This window comes from Dermacentor silvarum, chromosome 1 (assembly GCF_013339745.2).
Source record: "Dermacentor silvarum isolate Dsil-2018 chromosome 1, BIME_Dsil_1.4, whole genome shotgun sequence".
In the NCBI taxonomy this organism is placed as follows: domain Eukaryota; kingdom Metazoa; phylum Arthropoda; class Arachnida; order Ixodida; family Ixodidae; genus Dermacentor; species Dermacentor silvarum.
The window spans coordinates 374,144,000-374,154,272 of record NC_051154.1 but is presented as its reverse complement, the minus strand read 5'-3'; the positions used below and the strand labels follow the sequence as shown (position 1 = coordinate 374,154,272).

The window sequence follows — 10,273 nt, the reverse complement described above, 5'->3', positions numbered from 1 at the left end:
TTCGGCAAGCGAGGTCAGAGAGCACAGCAGCACAGCACAGCGACGCAAACAAAGCAAAAGCAACACACTGCCGCCATGCTGGGAGTGCCGACCTTACAGCCTACGCTACCGCAGCGCCACCGCATACATCCGGGACCTGTCAACACTCGCCGCTTCACTCCAACGTATGGCGCGCGCCCTCTCCTGAACCCACTACCCAGTGGCGCACCGACGGGGGGGGATTCGGGGGTTGGAACCCCCCCCTGAGGCCGACTTAACCCCCCGTTTTTGTTTAACCCCTTTTCTTTCCTTACGCATTTGAGTACTGCAACTAAGATGCAAGACGCGCAATCGTCTGCACACTCGCAAAAAGAGCATTTTATTGACAATTTCACGTGAAGAAATCGAAATTAGTGCTGTTTAGATGGTATGGGCAAACTGTCACCCCCCCTGGCAGAGATCCTGGGTGCGCTACTGCCACTACCCAATACTTTTAGTACACTGTAGCTATAGTGCCTAGAATATACTGGCTAGTGTGCGGAGCGCGCGCATTCCGTACGGGAGAGGGTGGCCCCGCCCGCGATGACTGCGCGCAGGGGCAGTAAGGGACGCTGCGTGCCGTGTGGGTGCATGGAAGACGCCAAGCACCTGTCGCCCCATTGCTGCCGAAGCCTCGCCCGATTGCTTAGGTAATGTCATACGTGTGAAATCAATGTTTGACAGGCATCGTCTCTTGGATTGTAAATTTAGAAGATGTTAAATGTGAGCAGCAACATCCCGAGGTGTTAAAGGCTAAGCGGCAAGGCAAAGAAAGGACGTGTTTTGTGCCGTTGTGCCGAAGCGGTTATCGCTCGAACGAAGAAAAGGTGTCTTTGTTCACCGCACTGGCGGACACAGCACAGCTTGCTGAATGGGAAAGTAGGATCAAGAGGGCAGACAGAAGGCTGACGCCGAAGGCTATCGTGTGCGAAAGACATTTTGAGAAGGACTGCATCGAACGATCTTTTCAGATTACGGCGAACGGTGTCGTGAACGAACTCGCCCGAGAGAAGCCACGTCTGAAGCCCGATACTGTTCCTACAGTATTCGAATATTACCCAACGCATCTTTGCCTAAGAAGACGTTGAAAAGGAAGGTGCGAAATCTTTGCGACCAAGGACCGGCGCCTAAACAACGCAAGAGAAATGTCGAGCTGGCGGATCCCGAGTTGTGCTCTGCAGTCGACGATGACGACACGCGGGTTGACTCTCATTGCGTCGCACGTGGAGGTGCATCGGAGGAACTCCAGAAGCGTTCTGATTCCGAGCAGCCATGCCTTGCTACAAGATCAATGTGTGACGGTGAAGTCATACCGCAGTCGCCGTGCCCAAGCGATGTTCAGCACCCGTTCGATGGAGTTCTGATTCCGGTGACATGGATAAAGTTGCCTGCTGCATCAAATGACACTTTAAGTTATGCCTGTTGCGAGACTGAAGCCGGTGACTTCTCTAAGCTATTCATAGAAAGAATGGCGACTCCTCTTGGGAAACCGTTGCGTGAGCACGGTTCTGTAATTGCCACAATTCACTTCCGAGGAAGGGAAAAGGAAAAGCGTGTGTTCACAGCCCGCCATTAGGCAGAGGCATTGATCAAAGAAGTTTCTCTGCCTGACCTTTGTAATGGATGTGGCATGATACCTGTTGCAGGCAAGCACACTTCATACAGAAGTATGTACTTTGCAGAGAAATGCTTGCTGACCACCGATGTCTAAGGAAACTCATGCTTCCACTGCAAATATTTACGAAAGCTCTCGCAGAACAGCATGTACAGAAGAAAAACGACAAGTGATCCTTGCAATGACAAAAAAAAGTGCAAGAATATTTCTCGTGCTTTGAGAAGGACGAAGAAAAGCCTGGCTAATGTTCAGCAGCAGGTGACTGAAATGAAGGAGCAAAACAATGCATTGAGCGAAGAAGCTCTTGAGGCAAAAATACAGTCACTCCCGAAGAAGCAGCAGCTAGCTGTGAGAACTTGTTTCCTGGCTGCAATACGAAAATTTCTTAAAGGCATTGTCATAGCCAACTCGCGGGGAGCAGCCGAAGCGAAACAGCAAGCTTGATACCGTGGAAAAACACTGCCCTTTATTTCCTACGCACTCATCTTTTATAGCAACCTAGTGATGACGTAACACGCGCCGCATATGCAGTCTGTTAGTGATAACACATCAGCGCGTGTTCCGGTGGTTATTATGTTACACTCCTCCCCACCAACAAACAAAAGCAGAAAAACAACGAAAGTTTAGCGTCTCCTTCGTGGTCAGAAACGCACAACTGTTTTTTTTTTTTGCCCTCGTGCTTCTTCGCAGCATTGGCGTACTGTCATGGGTAGTAGACAACCAGATCGCGTGTTACTGTTCCACTTTCGCTGCATGTTTCAAGACACGGCTCAGCAACGGGATTCGGTTGCTCGGACTCACACTTGCTGGGTAGCGGAACTAGTTGCACAGCCGGTTGCACACCCGCCCGTTCCGGCACGTACTCCGTGGTTGACGAAGCTTGTTGCACAGGCGGTAACCCTGGCGGCGGTGAAGAAGTCTGTCGCGCAGGCGGCAGTCCAAGGAGGCGCACTAAATGGGGCGAAGTTCGGTTGCAGGTGTTCTTGATGGCGCCGCCAACACCTACCGTCTGACAAAACGACTTCAGCGACGTTATCGGTGGCTCTGTCAGTCACTCTTGCTGGCATCCAGGTTGGACCCGAACGGAAATTCCGTGCGTAGATGTAGTCTCCGAGTCTTGCGGGCGGCGTGGTTCGAGCTCCACCATCATGGACAATCTTCTGCTTGAGCTGCTTCAGCAAGACATTAGCTCTCATGTCTGGATGCAGCAACGTTAGAGCAGTCTTTAACTTACGGCCCATGATCAGCTCCGCTGGCGAGTACCCGGTAGTTTCGTGGGGAGTAATCCTGTAATTGAAAAGAACACGAGCAAGTTGGCATGTAAAACTCCATTCAGTCGATTTCTTTAGCTTTGACTTGATGCACTGAACTGCCCGTTCTGCAGCCCCGTTTGACGCTGGATGGTATGGAGGTGTCAGTACTTGTTTGATGCCATTTCGATGCAGGAAGCTTCTGAATTCCTCACTCACGAATGCTGGTCCGTTGTCAGACACCACTACATCTGGCAATCCGTGAGTGGCAAACATAACCCTCAGGCACGAGATAGTTGCCTCTGCCGATGGTGTAGATATAGGCATGGCCTCTATCCACTTTGAAAATGCATCGATAACGACCAGCAAGTAGCGGTTCTTCAAAGGTCCAGCGAAGTCAATATGAAGGCGAGACCATGGTCTGTCCGGAAACGGCCATGGCATCATCGCTACTGGCCGCGCAACCCTCTGGTGTTCTTGGCAGACCTGACACTGGTGAACTGCAGCAGTAATGTCCTCGTCCAACGAGGACCACCAGACGTGACTCCTGGCGATAGCCTTCATCTTGGTCATTCCAGGGTGCCCCTCATGAAGGAGTCGCAACACTTCTTGCTGCAATGCACTTGGGATGATCACCCGCGACCCGAGAAGTATAGTTTTCTTGCACGCTCATCTGAAGTTTTCGATCTGCGTAGAACCTGAACTCGGGGTCACGTAGCTCAGCTCCAGACCATAAGGCATCTCGTAGCTTCGCTAAGGTTGAGTCCTTGGACGTAGCTTCCGCGACTACAGTCGACCGCAGTACCCGAGGATAAGCAGCCTCCAGCATGAAAACTTCCGCTGACCTCTCCACAGGTTGAGCGTACACTGGTAGTGGTAGGCGACTCAAACCATCCGCGTTGACAATGCTTGCTCCCGGCCGGTACATGAGCTTGTAGTTATATGCTCCAAGCATCAGCGCCCAACGCATGATACGCGGTGAACACATCTCAGGCACGCGCTTGTCCGGAGCCAGCAAGCCCAGTAATGGTATATGGTCCGTAATAGCCTCGAACTCGCGTCCCCAGAGGTATTGTCGGAACTTGGTTACGCCAAACATGAGCGCAAGAGCCTCCTTGTCCAGATGACTGTAGTTACGCTCGGCTGGCGCGAGACTTCGTGATGCAAATGCGATTGGTCGTTCAGCCCCCGAGTCTTCCCTATGGGCCAGAACGGCGCCAACGCCGTACGGTGACGCATCGCATACGAGAACCACGGGCTTCTTGGGGTCATAATGCGCCAGCACTGCTGCTGAAACAAGTAGCTCCTTGCTCTTTTGGAAAGCACGTTCGTGGTCCTCACGCCACTTCCAAGGCACCTTGGCCACAAGCAGCTCGTTCAAGGGATGCAACACACTAGACAGCCCCGGCAGAAACCTGCGGTAAAAGTTGACTAGGCCTAGGTAACTCTGTAATGCCTTGACAGCTTTGGGTCTAGGGGCCTTCAGCACAGCCTCTACCTTTTCAGGGTTGGGTTGAAACCCCGCAGCCGTCACAACGTGACCCAGGTATTGAACTTGCCGTTCCAGGAAGATACACTTATCAAGCTTCAATTTAAGCCCAGCTTGCTTCAGTCGGCTTAGGACTAGGCCCACGTTTGTTAGATGGTCCTGGTCGTCGCGTCCAGTCACAAGAACGTCGTCGAAATACACCACAACGTGTCTGAGCCCTTGTAGCAGGTTTTCCATCTCCCGCTGGAAAATTGAAGGAGCAGATGTGACGCCAAAAGGCAAACGCGTGTATTGGTATAGTCCTTTTGGTGTGTTGTCACCAGCTTGCGGGATGCCTCGTCCAGTTGAACTTGCAAATACGCATCCTTCAAGTCCAACTTGCTGAACTTCTCGCCACCGCTAAGACGGCTAAACAGGTCTTCAACGCGTGGTATCGGGTACTTTTCAGGCACTGTCACGAGATTAACAGTGACCTTGAAGTCGCCACATATCCAAATCTGGCCACTTCGCTTCAAGATAGGCACGATAGGCGCAGCCCATTCCGAAGTCTTAACTGGACGCAGCACTAGAGCACTGCACGGGCTCGGGCTTACCCGCAAGCCCGGGCCCGGCCCGGCCCACGGGCCGGGCCGGGTAGAGGAGTTTTTTCACGGGCTCGGGCCGGGCTCGGGCACGGCGTGTGCTTTTTGCCCCGGGCCGGGCTCGGGTTTTTTGACGCGGGCCCGGGCCGGGCTCGGGCTTTCTGCGAGTTATTCTCGGGCTTCTCAACTCTGAAAAACATGTATTTTTCGGTCTCGGGCCGGGTTCGGGCCGGCTTCGGGCCGGTTTCGAGTCGGGCTCGGGTCGGGCTCGGGCCGGGCTCGGGCTTAAGGTAAAGGGGTGGCGGGCCGGGCCGGGCGGGTAACGTAGATTATTTCCGGGCCCGGGCCGGGCCCGGGTCTCGCCATAAAAGTTTTGATCGGGCTCGGGCGGGCCGCCCAATGTAAAAACGGGCCCGGGCCGGGCCCGGGCCGCAAAAATCGGCCCGTGCAGTGCTCTACGCAGCACTCCAACTCGTTCCATGCGCATCAGTTCCTCGTTGACGCGGTCGATCATTGCGAACGGAACAGGACGAGCCTTGAAGAACCTCGGCTTCACGTTGTCTTCGATTGTTATTTTCGCGGACACTCCCTTGAATGTTCCCAAGGCGTCGTCGAAAACGCTCGCATACTCAGCGACGAGTCCCTCAACCGACGCGATAGCCTTAACGTCCATCACATTGCGCAGTTCAATTACGAGGCCTTTCATCCAGCCACGTCCCATCAGGAACGGGCAGTGTCCTGGGACGACGTACAACACGTCCCGGCACTCATGGTTTCCTAGTCGTACAGTGGCAGGCAGGCTGATCGCACACTTAAGTCGGTGAACACGCCTTGCACCGGGGACAGCTCACCGGTGTAACCTTTCAGCATGACGCTTGACGGTTCCAGGCGACATGACGGAAATGTGCGGTGAAAGGTCTCTTCCGACACGACAGACACACTTGCTCCTGTGTCGAGTTCCATAATGAGGGAAGTTCCATTCACGGAGACCTCAACCCGGTACGGGCTACCGTCGTGAGCCGGTGCGCGCAATTGCCACAATTAGTAGACTTGCGGTGCCGGTGTCTCAGAGCGGCTTTCTTCGTCGTCTACGGTATGGATTGACTGATGCTTCCGGGACAAAAACGCTGAACCGCTTGCTCTCGTAACTGTAACTGCCTTGCCCTTGCATACTCGCGCCAGGTGCCCCTTGCTTCGACACTTGTGACAGACGCTACTTGCATGTCGACATTGCGTCGCCAGATGCTCGCCTCCGCAGTGGAAACATGAAACAGGTTTATGCTTCTGCTTTCCTGTATCACGTGACACGGCATTCGTCGGCGCAACAGTCATTGGCATGGCCGTTGACAGCGCGCGACAATCGTTGTTCGCCGCTTCCATCGCGATAACTGTCTTCTTTGCGGTATCAAGGTTCAAATCTGGTGACTCCAACAGTCGTCGCTGCGTTGTCTCGTCGTTGATCCCTGCCACAATGCGGTCACGAAGCATTCTGTCTCGGAACGTGCCGAAAGCACAATCGTCAGCAAGTTTGTTCAGGCTAGCGAAAAAATCCGCAGCCGTTTCACCAGAATGACGTATTCTTGAATTAAACTTGAACGTTGCAATCACTTCCGATGGTCTCGGCGAAAAATGCTTCTTCAGTTCGTCAAGGATCGTTGACAGGCTTGTTTCTGACGGCTTCGACGGTGACAGCAGGTTCCGCAGTAATGAATACGTGGCAGGTCCCAAACAGGTGAGAAGTACTGCTCGCTTTTTTTCCATCTTCAACGTCGTTGGCTATGAAAAATTGTTCTACCCGCTCTTGATACTCATCCCAGCTGGTTGTTCCCACGTCGAACGGCTCAAGCTTGCCGACTCCAGGCATTCTCAACTGATATACGGTAGAGAACACAGCCTCAACAGGGTAATTTCCAGGCAGCACCAGCAGATCACACTTTCATCCTCGTCGCCACTGTCATAGCCAACTCGCGGGGAGCAGCCGAAGCGAAACAGCAGGCTTGATAAGGTGGAAAAACACTGCCCTTTATTTCCTACGCACTCTTTTATAGCAACCTAGTGATGACGTAACACGCCGCATATGCAATCTGTTAGTGATAACACATCAGCGCGTGTTCCGGTGGCTATTATGTTACAGGCATGACTTATGATGATGAGTGGATTGTCGAATGTTTGCTAATGAGAATGCGGAGCCCAAAGCTCTACGAGCACCTTCGGAAGCAAAGCATTATGATTCTGCCTGGGCGAAGTTGCTTGCAGAAGTATCTGCAACGATTCAAGGGTGGTTTTGGTCTGAACACCAAGGTTGTTGCGGCTTTAAGCGAAAATACCAAAAGCATGGACACCTTCAGCCGCCATGGGGGCCTGCTTGTGGACGAGATTAAACTCTCGGAACATCTCAATGTGATTCAACAAGTCATTCTTGTAGCCTTACATTATTTCTACAATTCAGATCAAGTAAGACTGCATTTTATTTGATGCATTATGACAGCTTACGTTCCGCATGATGTGTAATGATGCTTTTTATAACAATTCAGGTAACATTGAAGGCTTCGTGGATCTTGGGGATCACACGGCCAGTGACCACAAGGGTGTGCTTGCAGACCACGGGATGGTTGTGCTGTTTCAACCCTACACCGGTAAGTTGTTTTAGCAGAGTCTGCTGTCAAACTCATGGCATCAACAACATGGTTATCTCACACTATCATTGGTCCCGTCCATTTTTCAGGGAGCTGGACACAAATACTTGGCATTTTTGCCTCGAAAGGCAATGTAAAAGCAGCCACGCTGGCAAAAATTATAGTCGAATGCACCGTCCTGGCTGAACAAGCAGGCTTGTATGTCGACTCCGTGACTTGTGACGGCGCAAGATGGTACAGAAGCATGTGGCGGATCTTTGGCATACATGGTGAGCAAATTATTAATTTTGCTCATTTACTAATACTGTCAGCCTGTGTGTAGGCATAATGAACATCCTAAAAGCAAAATTTTAGTTGCTTGAAATTTCCACATATAGTTGTCTAACAAGTTCTCTTCATTTATTGTATAATTGGAACTTCTTAAAATGTAGGCGGCAATGGATATTCATCATACTAAAGTGGGTATTTTCTGTTTTCCTACTAATATATTCGAAAGCTTAAAGCTTGATATCCTGTCGCAGTTGTAAATATAAAAAATGTGCTACTCTATTACACTCAGACACTATCTAGGCTTCACCTACATAACTTTAAGTATGTGTTGCTGGCTTTTAAAAACTTCCGTTCTCGCATCATTTCATACTTAACTAATGTACAAAATATGTTTTTAACAGGGTCTGATTATCATCTGAGAAGCAGTACGAAGCACCCTGTGGACCCTAAAATACAACTTTTCTTCGGCTCAGACTTTCCACACCTTTTGAAAAATGTGCGGAATGGATTTGTGTCCAAGGGTTACCTGACCCCGTCTGGCCACGTTCACAGTGGTATTATCGAGACAGCCTGGGAGTCGGACCGTGACAATGTTACACTGAAAGCTATGCCCAACATAACGACTGCACATCTGAAGCCGAATTCTTTTGATAAAATGAGAGTAGATTTAGCGTTCCAACTTTTTGGTGATCAGGTGATCAAAGGACTCTATGTGCACAGGAAACGTATACATTCCATGTACACAAATGTGCAACCAACAGAGGAATTCATCAAGCGAATGAACCGGCTTATCCGCACAATGACCTCAAGGACGAGCCAAAAGGCTCTGAAGTCTAATGCAGACGAAATGTTCCTAGCAGATTTCTTAGATTACCTAAGCGCATGCGAGCGGCACGCGGAACCAGCTGGGGGCGGATTTCTCACTGACAACATGGCTTGTCGGCTAAGGATTACGATCAGAAGTACGTTAGACTTGCTATCTTATCTTAGCTCCACTGTAGGGTACAATTACCTCTTCACGTCGCGTTAAGTCAAGACGAATTGGAAAATGTTTTCGGCATTATAAGGCAGTCATCCGGTTGTAATGACCACCCTACCGTGTCACAGTTTCTGGTAACTGTTAACTTAATGTCGTTTTATAACCTGGCAAAGCCACCGAGAGGAACAAACTGCTCACCGGATGTTATCAAAGCACTGTTGAGCGAAGCACCTACATCACGGCCTAGCATCGGGGCACTACCACTTTTGAACATTATTGATGAGTTATTTGACCATGGAAAGGTTGATGAAGTTGAGGAGGCCATTGAGCATGCCGGGTACGTAGAAAGGAAAAGTAACGCTGCCTTGCTCTACTATGCTGCCGGCTATGTGGCGAGAAAAACAATCGCAAAAAATGCATGCCCACAGTGCGCATCTTGCCTTTGTGTGACACCAAATGATGCAAACATGGATGAGAGCTCTCACTTTACCGCTCATTTTGACAATGGGGGGCCTGTTTATCCTAGTTCCGCCCTCTCCACTGCAGTTAAGCTAATCAAGGACGAATTCACCGTCTTCTTTAGCAAGAACATTCTGCATGAAGAGAGTTTTCTCGATCTCACTGCCGCAGCTTGGCTGCTCTAGCCATGAAAAAGAAAATTTGTCCGAAGTGGTCAAATTCTATGTCTTGTTAAGGTTCAGATTTTTTGTTAAGGGCCTGAACAAGGAAAGAAAAGGTCAAAGGCAGCGACAAAAATGCCTTAAGTTGCGCCGCTGCCAGTAGCGCGAAGTGTGTATAATTCTGGTTTGACCCCTTTCTGTAGTACCTGATTTGTTGTATTATTGTGTTCAATGTTCTGCAAATAAAGTAATTTATGTTTGATGTCTGCAGTAAATGCAAACTTGCCCTGATTCTTGTTTTCATATTTTTAATAATTTTTATAGTTTCCACATATCCCTATATCTAATTCATACACTTACCACTGGCCCGACTCTTTGGTATAGAGCCCCTAAGCAGTGGTGTAAAATACAGCTTTGTTAGAAGTAGCTTGTTTATTTAGGATGCAAAATGAGAAACCGGTTGCATGCTTTGGGCATACCAGCCTTTACGTGCTGCGTTGAATACAGTGCTTCAGTTCTTAACATCTCACTGAGCTATCTTGTAAGTGGGTTAGTTGAATTATGAGGGAGCTCTTGCGATCGGTTGAGGTATGATAAATTGTGGTTGTAGTATTGGGAGTTAAGCCCTTCATGAGAAACAATTTAAAGTAGCAGATATAAGAAAATGTTAGTTTCTAATGTTGTGCGTTCATTGTAAGCACAACAGGTGCCCTAAAATTTGAAACGGCATTATTATTACATTAAGCTATGTCATTATAACAGTTTTTGAAAAGCTAATATAAGTTCTGTGTAGTTTTTTTTATTGCTGTAATAAG

General features: G+C 49.7%; 1 pseudogene; it reads left to right on the top strand.

Moving 5' to 3' along the window:
* The first annotated feature begins 561 nt into the window (after positions 1-561).
* LOC119445667 (uncharacterized) lies at positions 562-9,706 on the top strand (annotated as a pseudogene).
* Positions 9,707-10,273: the final 567 nt, after the last annotated feature.